Source organism: Ambystoma mexicanum, chromosome 5q (assembly GCF_040938575.1).
Source record: "Ambystoma mexicanum isolate Mex_15411 chromosome 5q, UKY_AmexF1_1, whole genome shotgun sequence".
NCBI classification, from domain to species: domain Eukaryota; kingdom Metazoa; phylum Chordata; class Amphibia; order Caudata; family Ambystomatidae; genus Ambystoma; species Ambystoma mexicanum.
Window position 1 is genome coordinate 568120095 of NC_090933.1, and position 15581 is coordinate 568135675.

Genomic DNA, 15581 nt, shown 5'->3' on the forward strand with positions numbered 1-15581 from the left:
ATCAGCACATGAAAAAGGTGGGAGAAAGAACATCACATCAGAGTTGCTATGTTTGTGCTCTCATACCTTATGCCATGGGGAATTCCAAGATGTTGATAGCTATAGAAGTAGCAGTCCCTATAATTCACTGCCTGACTGTTAGGAATCAACACAACTGCCTGTAGGGGCTGGCTAACATACCTGCAGGTCTATCCACTCAATTCATAACATCGCAGAAACCCATTAAAGTACCTTCCGTGTTATCAACGTCTTCCTTGCTCCAAAGGAGGTGTCGTTTCTTTCATGGTACATGTTACCATGGTGACAGCGGAAGCATCTCCCTGCATGTCACCTGGCAGGAAGTAGACGTATGTCTCCTACTCATGTTACTCAACTACACATACACCAGGAAGATAAAACCCACCCATCCTAACAGCAGGTGCTTCTAATTGAAGTTTTCTAGGACTTCTGTGTTCTGTAGCTTACGTTATGTTAATGAATTCTTAACTCCTGCTTTGTTTCCCGGATTGCCTCATTCAGCCCTTTGGTACTTCGTTCTTGCCCTATTATCTCTGGTGTGATTCATCCAGCTTAAGGACTACCTCTGCCTTACGTCTGATTCCTTGTTTGCTGCCCCCAGGTTGCTGACTTGGCCCACATAATGAACTGCTCTGCCTAACATTTGATTCCTTGTTTGCTGCCTGCACGTTGATGACTTGGCCCACATAACGGACAGCCCTTGCCTAACGTCTGATTCCTTTTTTTGTTGCCCAGACGTTGCTGACTCGGCTCACATAAGGAATGCCCCTGCCTAACGTCTGATTCCTGGTTTGCTGCCTGCACATTGCCGACTCGGACCGTTGAAAGGATTTCCTCTTCCCAGACTACATTCTGCCTCTTGTCCTGAAACAGCACTCTTTTGTACCATCGCTCAGGAAACCGTACGCACCAGCACTAGAGATGCGCCATCTCCCACTTAGGTATCCGTGTTTCTGGACATTGTGATTTCTCAGAACACTTCCTGGCATCCTCGTGCTGTTGGGACAGGAGTCTGAAATTGCATGGACAGAACATCAACCTTCGAAAATACTAGTATCCTGGTAAGAGTATTTCAATATTTGACTTTCAACACCGACCCCTTCTCCTATTCTGTTTGGGTAATTGACTGCTCTTTGTTACCTCATATATCTGTACTGGGATCTTTTAGGGACATAGCATCACCTACTACGACCCTATGTGTGGTGGGCCTGCCTACCTTCTTACCTCTTAAGGTTGGTTACTTTTGTCTTGTAGGTGGTGTATCCCTAATCACATACCAGTAGTATTAAAAATCTTTTGTTGTGTCTATCTACAGCCGGTGTGTCATGGGCATGTGTCTCCTCTTCCGACTGCTAGATTCTTCTGTCTGTATCACACAGCAGAGGGTTACAACAGTAGGAATAATTCTTTGGATACTGCTCAAGCTTCCTTGGGTCAGCTTTCCCTCCAATCGGTGTACAGTCTTGGCGGTGAGTCCTAACAGTGATGCACCTTGAACTCTGCAATACGAGAGGTCAGTTCCAGAGTCAAATGGCATCCTTGGTATGGGTGACCAAGAAGACATCTCCAGAAGAAGATGATTATGTGGAAGCTTTGAAGAGACGAGAGAGATCTCACACCAGATATCAGGTGATAAGATATGAACATCCTGGAAGGAAGGGAGCAGGAATCAGATGGGAAATAAACAAAAAACTCAATTGTCAAGGAAAGGACCGTGCAGAAATATAAAGATGCAAGGACAGATGTCAGCTGCAAATGAAGAGAACAGTGCTTTCTCCAGTTGAACGGGAGGAAGGCCTGATTGTGTGTAAGGTGCCAGCACTTACAGGATACTATGAGCCAGCTATAGATACTGCTGAGAATGAATGCAAGCATCACTGGCAGAATATTGAAAAGTTGCTGACATGAGTTGATGATAAAGGAGGACCTTTGCAAATAGTACCTTTAGTGAAGGCATCCTTATATTTCAGAAACAATGGCACAATAAAGTTTCAAATGAATCAGCAGTGCGGTTGAATTTTTGATGTACCAGGAATGAAGGATAGAACAGTAGTGATAATGGACCACTACTGGGCCTGCGGATCCAGAGCTTATATGAAGTTGCCCAAAGACTGGGGAGGGCTGTGTTCTTTAAAGATGGTTCATGTTCCAGCATTGGTGACTTCAAAGAGTGACTTGAACATTGGAGAGTTTCCAAAAGCAGATGCTCATCTAAGGAAAAGGAGATCATTTGAATTTCTCAATTGAACAAAAAGGAAGAACTACTATTCAGCTAAATCGATATAAGCCTTTGATTCTATTCCGTACAAACACATGTTATTCAGTCAGACTTCAGCAGTTTTTGCGACAATCTTCATGCCAGGGATCCAGACGATGGCGAATGTGAAGTGGTTACAGATCACTTGCTGGGAGCTCCTGCAGACAATCAGCACTACCATAAAGGGATTCAATGCTATCAAGGAAGAATTGAGAGCCATAAGACTGATGACCCTCCAGAATAAATATGTCCTGGACATGATTATAGCTATGGATGGAGGTGTTTGTGCCGAAATCAGAGAATCTTGTTGCACATTCTTACCTTCTCGCAATGATGAGAATGGGACCCTGACAGAGGCCATAACGATGCTGATGAACCTGCACATCAAGATGGAAGACAAAGTAGAAGATATTGCAGATGATAGCTGGTTTGCATCAATCTTCTCATGGGTTTTACAATGGATGGCGAATATCTTCAAGTTCCTCAGAGCATTGTTGGTGATGATCATGTTTGGATTCTGTGTGATCAGAATAATAATCACACAGTGCACGAGGACGGTGAAGAAAGCAGTAGGAATGAAGATCATGATCGATGTCGAGTCAGGGTTTGAACCAACAAGCTGACAGATAAAGAAATCAGAAAGTATATAGAAGCAAGTATTCTAGCACCTGAGGGAACAAAGTTCTTGTATCCAAGACACTACAAAAAGTATGTGGGAAGATGGATCTACCGCAGCCCGAATGGACAATGTTATCACATGACTTGGAATGTTGATGACCATGTAAAATCAGCAGGATGTCTGAGTGGCGAAATGAAGATATGGACTCTTAAGAAGCACTTTTTATAGACAAGGATGTCTAGATGTGAAGTCTGATAGGAGAGTGGTTGATGAATCAATCAGAGGGGAGAGTGTAGAGGAGGAGCAAAGGGCCTCTACCAGAAGTCCTGCCCCCATTTTGCCTATATGTTGGAAACCGTAAATTGCAACATTCAAAACAACAATAATGGTCCCTATGAGGGGGCGTGGCTAGGCGCCGAGGCAAGATGGCTGCCTAGAGGATCGGCTCCGCCTCACATAAAAATAAAATAGCATTAGGGTACACAATATAATATAAAAACTTACCTTATTCTTCATACCGAGCATTATAAACAATCCGCTCGCACTCGGTGGAACTTCTCCGCGGCTCCGGCGTCAGGAAGGGCTTCATACGCTGCAGGCTTCTATCAAGGACTTCCGCATCGGAAGGACGTCGGAACGCGAACCGCCCCTCGTGAGGAGAGGTGCGGCGTTCTTCATCAGCTGACACCGCAGGCTGGGCCTTGACTTCGAGCACGTTTCCACGAGAACGCCACCTGCTGGAAGATAAAGTAACAACCTTACAGTAAGAAACAGCCTTTAAGCGAACGCACTAACATTTTATATAAAAGCATACTGAAGGAAAAGGCTTAGGAGGAAAAAAAAAAAAAAAAAACTTTTAAAATTAACATGAAAGACTGAAAAGTTTGTTTTATAATAGAGGCAACACGGGTCTCCAACCTTATTAAGGAAGCTAAAAGTAATTAAAGGGGCGAACAGGCTACTCTACAAAGTCACACAGAAAATCACAATACTGAGCACGTCAGTCAATCTCCCTTCTACAAAAACCCATTTCTCCTTTAAACTTTAAAGTCACACAGAAAATCACAATACTGAGCACGTCAGTCAATCTCCCTTCTACAAAAACCCATTTCTCCTTTAAACTTTACATCACTACCATGCCTTCTTGCTGCAAATTACCGATATTGTACTGTTAAACAGGATTATAATCACACAGCCGGTTTATTCCTACAGCTCCACTGGTCCAAACCTCTATCTATGGACAACAGCTCTAAACAACAAATCCATTGCAACCTCCGGTAGTATATTCCTTATTATTCTGGGCGTTTCCACGTTTTGGTCTCTCCAGGTCAGAGATATGGCAACCAGCAAAGCAAACCAAAAAAAATGGTACCTCTACCAAAGACGCCACCGCCTCCTCAACTACTCTAAAAAGACCCAAAAGTGACTCACCACCTCCAATTGGAACCACAGACTCCGCTATTGAAACCATTCTTGCTGAAATAAGGGCACTCAAACCCTTTATGGAAACCACTAACATTAAGTTACAGCAACTAGATGAAAGGTGGATGGGAGTTATCAACAGAGTAGATGAGGCAGAGAAAAGAATTGGCGCGCTTGAAGATTTATCACCTAAGGTAGCACAAATGGAGAAATCCATCAAAGAACTTCAAAAGCATAACGAAGATTTGGAAAATCGAAGTAGGCGTAATAACCTACGCATATCTGGCCTTCCTGAAGGAGCTGAGGGCACAGACCCCATTGCCTTCCTACAAAAATTCCTACCGGCCATACTACATTTGCCTTTGGAAACTACTTTTAATATACAACAAGCCCATAGGATTGGTCAACCCTCAATCTCTCCCTCAGCTCGTCACCCACCAAGAACGCTCATATTTTACCTTTTGGAATATTCTCAACTGCAACTGATCATCTCCACAGTTAAAGAACGTAAATCTCTAATCTGGCATGGCAGTAAGTTATTTATCTCACAGGATGTTGCTAGAAGTACAGCACAAAGAAGAAAGGTCTTTTTGGAGTTCCGGCCTGCTCTTAAACAACTTAATGTCCGATATGGCCTGTTCCACCCTTGCTCCTTCAAAGTTACATACGAAGGACGCTCTGCAGTCTATGATGATCCCGCTGACTTAAGGCTCTTCATACAATCCATCAAAAATGAGAGCATGGACACCTCTTCTCCAGCGGCGGCCTCTAATTCATCTACTACTTGAAACTGGATCTCCATCACTTGACTTTTACACTCATAAGTATCTAATTACCTAATGCTTTGAATTTACATTGATATTAACTATGTGGGGTGGGCGCTCTTTTGGGTCCATCTTCCACAGGTAGTCGCTTTTTCCTAGTTAGCGACTTGGTAGGCGTTTCCTATCCCCCATATACATCTCCCTTTAACTCCTTTTCCCATGTCCTGTTTGATCTCTAAAATTATTCACTCGCCAAGGTATACTAACCATCATAGCGTTATCAAACCCCTCTCTTCCCTCCCTGACCCCCAATGTTCCTTCCCTCTGAACAAATATTGGTGTAAACATAATTTCAATCGAATAACAATGGTATATGCTTTTTTCTGTACGATAGCCATAGGGTGTATGAATATCAAACCTACTCCAGCTAAATGATCTTTAAATGCATAACATGGAATATCAAGGGTTGCAAAAATCCTATTAAAAGATCCAAAGTATTATCTCACCTGAATAAATTTAAACCAACAGTAGCTTGTCTACAAGAGACACACCTATCCCTCAAAGAAACAATGAAACTCAAGTCTCTTTGGGTGAAAGAGGTGATAGCTAGTCCAGCTTTATCCAAGAAAAATGGTGTTGCAATACTAATTAGTAGGAAACAACCCTACAAAATCCTTGCTCAGGACGCAGACACAAATGGTAGATGGGTTTGGATAAAATTACAAATTGACACGACACAAGTATCTATTCTCAATATTTATGGTCCTACACAACCAGATCCATCCTTTTGGAATAATATCAAACAAATGATTTTGAAAAATGACTTCACCAACTTAATAATGTGTGGCGATGTCAATCAGGTTCTTGATCCTTTTTTGGATCGTAAATCCAACTGCCTATTTAAACCCAACAAAACTCACAAATCCTTTATAAAATGTCTAGGAGAGACAGGACTTATTGACTCGTGGAGGAGATCTCATCCTTCACATCTGGATTATACCTACCATTCCCCCCCACACAACACACTGTCACGTATTGACTATATTTTTGCTACAAAGACTTTATCCATTATAGACTCCAAGATATCCAATATCATTATCTCTGACCACGCTCCAGTCGTCACTTCCTTCTCCCTTACAGATATGAACAAAGGTTCTTCCAGATGGAAACTCAACAATTTTCTTTTAAATGATCCTAAATCTATTCAATCCATCAATACTTTAATTCAACAATACTTTAATGAAAATCAAGATCAAGATACCTCCACTGTCAATAATTGGGATGCATTTAAAGTGGCCCTTCGTGGTCACATAATGTTCCTATCAGGAAATAATAAAAAAATAAGGGAAAAACATCTCGATGATCTTTATGCTAAACTCACTACTGCAGAACAAAACTACTATACTGACACTAACTCAACTAACCTACGACAAGTCATTAAGATACGCGTTGAAATCAATAAAGAAATCACTGAGCTAGCAGCAGGTACCATTCTTAAATATAAAACAAAGATCTATCAAACATCTAACAAAGCAGGTAAAATGCTAGCCTCTTATTTAAAAACCAAGAAAGAAAAAGTTCAAGTCTCTCACATTCAAGACAAATTGGGCAAGATGCATCATAGGTCTGATAAAATATTGGAATGCTTCAGAAAATTTTATACGGATCTATATACTCCAGAACATGCTATTCCCAAAGAAAACATTGATTCCTTTTTGAAAAACATAAGCAGAACCACCTACCCCGAAATTGATCTATCTCATCTAGAAAAGGACATCACCTCTATTGAGATTACCAAAGCCATCCATGGCCTCAGAAAAGGGAAAGCACCTGGCCCTGATGGACTATCCACAGAATTCTATAACACATTTTCTCAACTCTTAACACCTAAGCTCAAAAACCTTTTTGCATATTTCATATCACAAAAATGTTCCTCTGGATCCTTCTCTGAAGCTTTACTTATCATCTTTCCAAAACCAGAAAAGGACCCAACTCTTCCCAGCAACAATCGACCCATTTCCCTTATTAATATTGAAAGCAAAATTTTTGCTAAAATACTTGCCAATAGAATCGAGTCCTCTCTCCCAAGTCTAGTAAAACCAGACCAAACAGGTTATGTTAAAGGACGCAACATATCCTCCAATGCAAGACTCCTACTAAATGCCATCAACCTTGCTGCCAATGACAAAAAAGACACTCAAGGCTATGCGGCCATCGCATTAGATGCGGAAAAGGCTTTCGATCGTGTTGACTGGAATTTTATGTTTGAAACTCGTTGGCATGGGTGTGGTGATAAATTTATTTCACTGGTTAAACTTCTTTATTCTGCCCCCAAATCCGCTATTTACTTAAATGGTCAAACCTCCTCCTCCTTTCCCTTACTAAGAGGAACGCGTCAAGGCTGCCCCTTCTCACCATTACTATATATCCTCTCTCTTGAACCACTACTTGAATTGATAAGATCTAACAAAAACATCCCGGGAATTCAAGTTGGTACCTCAATAAATAAAATAGCCGCATATGCGGATGATATTCCAATATTAATTAAAAACCCCAAACATCATATTCCCAACCTCTTGAGTGTATTATCGCAATTTGGTCAGGTCTCAGGATATAAATTAAATACACAAAAATCGGAAGTTATGCCCCTAAATCCATACTGCCTTAAACATGATATTGCCACTTTTGGCCTCAAATGGTGCAGTAGCTCTGTCAAATATTTAGGTCTTCATTTTGCCCCAACTATCCCAAATACGATCAAACTCAATACTGAAACCCTACTAGGCACCCTTAAGGATCTAACATCCAAATGGTCTCCATTATACCTCTCCTGGTGGGGGCGCTTAGATACCATCAAAATGATGCTTACTCCCATAATTCTATACTATTTGCAACTTCTCTCCGTCCCATTATCCCTTTCCTTTTTCAAATCCGTTTACTCTATTCTACTCAATTTTCTTTGGGGAAAAGGAAAAAGCAAAAGAATTGCTCTGATGAAACTGAAAGCCCCCTATGATATGGGAGGAGTTAGATTTCCTGATTTTAAGTCATATCACTATGCATTTCTTATAAAGCAGTCTCGTCAATGGTTCATGGACCCTATATCCGCTGATATCCCGACCTGGTGTACATTAGAAAAACAAGTAGTTCTACCACACGACATCACAGACTATATATACATATTTAAACATTCGTCTAAAAAAATGATAGACCCTATTAAAGCTTCAATCTCAGCTTTACAAACCTTTCTCTTTCCCCACACTATAACCCCACATAAGCATCTTTCCCCACTATTATGGCATAACAAAAACATAGTAATTAATAATAAGATCCTCAACCGCAAAACATGGATTCAAAAAGGTATCAGATTCATCCAACACATTATAGATCACCCGTGTATCCTCTCCTTCCAGCAACTCTCCATCACATTTAACATTCCTAAGAAGGACTTTCAATTTTATAACAACTTAATTAATTCCTGCCTTGATGCACTTGCCCAATTTTCCAATGAAATTCTCACTCCAGATGCTCTTAGACTAATGCATCTTACTATAGTTGGTGAAGTTCGAGCCTCTGAAATATACAATATGCTCACCTCAACTTTTAAGATATGTCCTATACGTCTGAAGTGGGAACTTGATTTAGGTTTCATGTTTGATGACGAAACATGGCATCGTTTGTTTGCTAAGATTAAACAAATATCGGTATCAGCAAATATATCACAACACTATTATTTCTTCATGCATAGAGCATTCATTACTCCGGCCAAACTGGCCAAGTCTAATCCGAATTATAATGCAAAATGTTGGTCATGTGGCATATCTCCAGCCACGTATATGCATATGTTTTTTGAATGTTCATTTACTGTTAAATTTTGGCAGGAAATTTGGATGCTTCTCAAGCGTATCTTCTGTGTTGATGTGCCCTTTACCTTTGTTAACATATTCTTAGGAAGTATAGCTATTACATCTTATTTCCCATCTGACTCTGCTAGACTATATGATTTATTTATCTGTATAGCTCTAAAATGCATCACTGCTAACTGGAAAGACTCTAGTTTGCTTTCTACTAAAATCTGGTGGAACACTATTTGTAACACTCATAAACTGGAAATGTGCATGGCCAATAATCATAACACAATTCCCAAATATAATGCTAAGTGGTATTACTTCACCCGGTATCTTAACTGTTTTAATGCAACTGCTCATGGTACATGAATCTACACCCATATATATGCATCTTTATCTATATTTCCACACTCATATTGAAATGCTTGTACTTAATAATATTCGAAATGATTAGTTTAATTTTTGATGAAATAATCCAATATACCCATTCCCCCCCTATCCTCTACCCTCCTAATTCTTATATGTCTCTTGTCTGTCTCCCGGTACGTCTCCCCCTTAATCTCTATATTCATTACATATAAGTTACTCTTTGCAGACTTATACTACTATTAATTTTAGACTACTTGTTATGTTAATGCGGTTAATAACTACTATAGTACATATGAAATTCGTAAGTGATTTTAACAAATGCTTTAACACATGACTTAGCTATATAGAAATACTACTACAAATGACCAGAATCATTTACTATGTCATTTCTTTATGGTTCTTGTTTTATTCAAAGTCTGTAAATTGTTGACATCTGTATCATACTCAATATTTAAACAATAAAAATCATTAAAATAAAAAAAAAATAATGGTCCCTATACCGTGAAGAATCTTCAAAACAAGGTATCCATTGAGAAAGCCCTATATGATATGCCCACAGAGAAATGACAGTCTTTTAAAGAAGTTTGCGGAAGAAGTGTGAAGATTAATGAAAGAGAAGACTGGTGATGTCACACGAAGCAGAAATGACACAGCCAGAAGAGATGCCAATGAAGAGAGTATATAGACCTTATAAAATCTGATGGCATGGTGAAGAATTGAGCAACATTTCATGTTCGGAATGAAGATTGCACGTGCGGAGAGCACTGAAGAAAATGCAAGCCGTTTCTTAATCGTACAGATGCTGAAATGCAAGTAGACTAAGTAATCATGAAGGATCCCTATAAGTAGTGACTAGACTGATGTCGGTGCCACCAATATATATGTATATAGAATCTGGATGTTCCACGTCGTGTTTTAGCAAACTAGGACCCCATGAACAGAAGGGCTGAAAGTGTGGCGCAGTAGAAGAAAACAGCTGACGATGAGGGAAGATTCGAGAAAGGTTGTCTGGCCCAGTGTCAAGGGTTGGGTCAGCCAACAAACTGGTTATCTATTTGAGAAGATACAATGAACATGAGAAGCGAGGCGAGCTCCTGTTGAGGTGTAATGGAAAAACACTAGAAGTGCCAGGTTTTATTCATTGAATAGTGTTAAATACGAAAGAAAGTGCTCATACACGGTCTCCTGTCACATGGTCTGTATGAAAATAGACTTTGGGCAAGCCACAATGAGACTTGAAGATAAGACCACGCTCACACTCCCTTCTATTCTCTGATGCAGTAATACTTTGCAAAGCCGAGTTCAAAGACAATTTGAATGGCAGACACAAGAAGTGATGATGGGCTAATTGGGAGGGGAGGCATGGTCAATTCCAACCCTACCCGCACCTGGGGTACCAGCTTGCGTGCTGCTAGCGAGTGGAATATTCCAGAAGAGTGCAAGCATGCCGACCAATCGTAGAGGGTGACATAGCAAAGAGCCCTATAGTTTGAAAGCCAATGAAATATCATGTATTTTATGATGCTGAAGATGACTTACACTAGGGGTGCGCATAGGTGTGCACCTGACCTTAGAGACCCAATCACAATCCAATCCCCCATAGAAAGTATAACTAGATGTTCCCCTTAAGCCTATCACAACCTCAAGTAGGTTTTCTTATTTTGCCATGTATCATGACATCATTGATGACAGGTTTTTACTACATAACTTTGTTTTTTCATGTAAATCGTTGAGGGACTTGAGCGAACGTCCGTTGATGTCCATTGTATTCCCTGTTTTAGACAATTGCAATTAAAACAGTTATGTTTTGCCAACTTCTTGAGTCGGTCTCATTATTGGTGTAAGAGTAAAATCTGCATCCCCATCCACCCCATGTAGCGCTACCTCGCTTAAAGGCCTACAAGTTCAATTAGCAGGAGAGTAAACTAAGGCTTTGGGTGAAAGAGAAGAGTGAGTATCTTCCTTGGCAGGAGAATAAACCACGAAGGAAGGGGTGCTAAGGAAGTAATAGGAGTCCCCGCCACATAATGCAGTTTAATAGAGGCACATATACAGTGGAAAGATCATGTAGAAAGGGACCCAAACCCTTGGGTTTTTGTGAAACATTTATGTGCTTTCATATGCTGGAAAGACTCTGGGGAAACAGAGACAACTCTTGAGTCTTGTGTAACATTTGCTTGGTTTTCTACACCTTTTGGAACTTTTGTGTTTTGCTGACAAGATCGGGCTGCAGGTCGGTAGTCAAGAGACATTTTCCCCTTGCATATTATACTTAGTTTAGCTTGTGGGGGGCAGAGTAGGTTTTGGACACAGGACAGGGAACTTTACTTTGAACATTCTGATGCAGATATCTTCATTAGCTGGTTTTGTTGAGGCAGGGAATTCCCTCTTAGAGATAAGGCTAGTTAGGTTTTCTTCAACTCCTCCATTGTACTTTATAATTAATATTATTATTATTTATTTATTTGTTTAGTTTCGAAGAAACTTTACAAAATTACACTAAAATCACAATACAATACAAAAACACAGTATATCAAAAACACAGTATAACAAATACTGTATATCAAATCCAAGTCAAATCAAGTCAGATCAAATCCATTATGACAATAACACAGTAAAAGACTAAAACAAGTACAATCTATCATACAATAATAAAACCGAGCATTTACCAGCAATTTACCAGCAATTACCAACCATTTTGTTCAGACAACCCATTAGTGCACTTTACACTATCTAAACGTTTTTTAATAGTTAACCACAAATAATACATAGCAATATGGACTTTTTGGCTGTCTGTGTTGAGACAATAAGCCCAAAAATGATCACCCTTTATGTATTCCAAATTGTGAACAAATGGTCCCAGCCACTTCATATATTCTGGGCCCAATGTCCTACATTCAGTGAAAATATGTTTGGCAGTCTCTGGGCTAAGTGCATTTTGACACAAACGACAGTATCTGTCTTTTTTAAGAAGGCCCATCTGTGGACCCATTACTGTTAGTATCTGTAGCTGATTTATCCTCAGCCTTAGCCTAAATGCCTGCATACCCCTATTTGGGCATTGTCTAAGGTAGGCTTATAGTATATATTTATATATATAATGCAAGTATTTACCAAGCAACATGCCACCATTGTGTCCATCTCTTACGCCTAGACCCTCACAGGGTGTAAGGTGTTTTATGAGGTAATATGATAGGGGGCAGTGCAGCTGCTTGAACAATATGTGTTTGTGACAGCAATGGTCATTTCTTGAATTTCCAGCAGAAACAGTGCGCACAAATGTTGCAAGGCTGAAGTTTCCCAGGAGAACACACTCCCATGGAATTCACTCTAGGCAATACTTTCATGGCCACAGAACTAGGCACCTGAGTGTCCGAGAAGAATTGGAATACAAATAGAAATCAAATACAGTTAATTAATATCTAGTGACAGCATGGTACAGTTTTTTCAGACTACACTTGTCAGCGGAGCATGAGAAGGGAGCTGGGGATCAGAGCAATGGGACATGGGTTGTGTGGCACACAACAGGGAGCCAATCAGAAGGGAGAGGTGTTAGAGTCCTTAGGGTGCAACATTGTAAAGAGTCCTCGCTGATGTCTGCGAGCCACATCATTTGCTGAACTCAGTGGCAATGTCTCACCCCTTGCCATCTTGAGATGACATGTCCAATCATAATGCAGCAGTTTATCCATTTGTGCACTGAACATTGCCAACCAATGGCAAATAAGTGTTTTTGATGGATCAGCACAATCACGTAATTGTGGGGTGGGGTGGGAAGGTTTGTGAGGTTTGAGGGGTGTTAATGTGATTTTGTTCCAAGACATGTTTCACCAAATAAGGGTCAAGTACGATATAGCTTGCTATGTCTGACGTAGTCCCACCAACCAGCCACTGTGAAAGCCCCAGAAATGTAACTAAAATATTGTATGGTCAATCTGTAATTCATGTATAAAAGGTACAGTCGCAGTGGGCAGCATCAAGCTCATTTCATTTAGGTCAGTTCAGTCCCAGGGGCCTGTCTGAACCGTAGTTCCCAGTTGGGCGGGTCCAATACATCTGCGTGACTTCTTGCTTGGTGTACGCTCTTTTTTGGATTACATTTTCTCCCCTGGTATTACTTTTTGGCAGAGGTCCCCTGGTACAAAAGTATACACATTTTTACAATGCTTAGTGGGTATAAATACATTAAATCCACATTTTTGGTGGATGCAAGTAGATGCAGCATTATGAGTTAAAAATGAACCTCCAAATCATGAAGGGACTCATTTTTGAGTTACCTGTAAATTACGTGGAGGGGACCTGTTATGTATGCACTTTTGTGTAGGATGGTTTTGCACTCTGCCATTTACATGGCAGAGTACAAATTTAGATGAAAATGTCGCATACACGCATGTAAGCCACACTTTTGTACTCCACATTGCAAATTGTTTAAGCACCACCTGCCACGGCAGGCAGTGACACAATGAATTCAATAGGAATCCACAGCATTTTTGTTGCATGAAAATACAAGGTAGTACAAATGCTTTGAGCATTTGAATGGTGAAGAGGAAGGGCAAGGCTGAATTAACCCTACCATCCACACCTCCTCTACGCTACACAAATTGCAGAAAATGAGCCGTGAAGTAACTCAAATGTGTAAAAGGTGGTTAATAGTCATACACAAACCTTTTACACATTTGATTTCCTACACAGCCCATGAAAATGAGCTCCTATGTGTTTACTGTATACAGTATTGTATGACGCCATAATTGGTGTGTAAAAACATGCAGTATTTTTAATACTTCCTGTTTTCACAGTTACTGCCATTCTCCTAATGAAAGCCAATGTGTTTTATTGTTTGCCTTATAATTCATTTTGGATTGCTTTAATGATCATTAGCAGTTAATTGCATTGCCTAAATTGTCTTGTTGCTATCTTTATTCATTTAGTACTGTTCTCCATCAACATGATTTGGTAAAGTTTTAATTTTAAACTACTTTTGACAATTAAAATAATAGAAACTTGAAACACATTTGCATTGTTTCAAGTTTCATGGAACCACCAAAGCTTACACTTGCATGTTGCTGGTACTGCATGCAATTTTAAACACGCCCCAAGTGGAGTCTAAAAGTAAAGCGCATTTGAAGGTAAAAATGCTTCTTATCTTCACTTTTACTCTCTGCTTTAGGAGAAATAAAACACTGCCTGCAAATGCGCTTTGTGGGCAGTGTTTTATAATGTATTGCAATTGAATATGCCTGCTTCTTAGCAGATGCTAATAAGAGGTTAGTGCTATTGGAATCCATTGGTTGTACACCTGCGATTAAACCAAATGCTCTCTTGAAAGAGGAGGAGGAAATCAAAGCGGGGATGATATTTGCGCTTTACTGCCTTCCTGCACCTCAGGACAGCTGTACAATGAACTACAGTGTGAAAGGAAAGTGTAAACAGCTTGTACTCATTCCTTTTATGCTTCACTCCACTCTAAAATGACCCCCTGTATTGAAAAGGGTATTTGCATCCCTTGGACCAGCGCTTATTGCAATACATTACCCTATCACACACCCATAAAGGTTCTCCATGCAAAAGCCATGAACACAATGTTGGAAAAATCACACCTTCAGCATGAATTTATCATTTATTTAGATAGAAAGCACAATATGAAAGAAAAGTATATTAAGCAGCAATTTGGACATAATGGAATTCAAGTTAGAGAAATCACACATCAATAGAACACAGTGTTACGTTCCTTGTATCTTAGCACTAGGGGACCCAGGTAATCTAAAAAGAACTGCTGCTCATCATCCATACTTTGTACCTTCATGCTGTCAGTCAGCACGATGCAATATCTCAGTGCAAAACAAGCTTACTGATGGAAAAACCCAACTTGCTTTCTCTCCAAAGCGCTCCTTCCTGCCCCCCTTGGAGCCCATCTGCCATTTCAGGAATGTTTGTTATCAGTGCATGCAAGGCAGTGCCGTTTCTTCTCATGGGCCTATTTAGGGAGGCTGTCAGTACTACGGTTGCAAAGAAAGAATATTCCCATTAACCCCTAGTGCACAAGCTTTACTGGCCCTGCGCTTCGCTAGCTAGTGTCATAGTGCTACAAGGTGGGCGCTATATAGGTTCTATAATGCTTCACACACTCAAATACATGTCTCTATTAGCTACGAAACTTGGGCCTCTGCCCTGCCTTTCTATGCACAATGTAACCTTCCACACCTTTGATGCCTGCACATTTCAATGTAGCTCTTCGTGCTACCAATGTAGGCACTACTAACACATTACTAATGCATCCGTAAGAT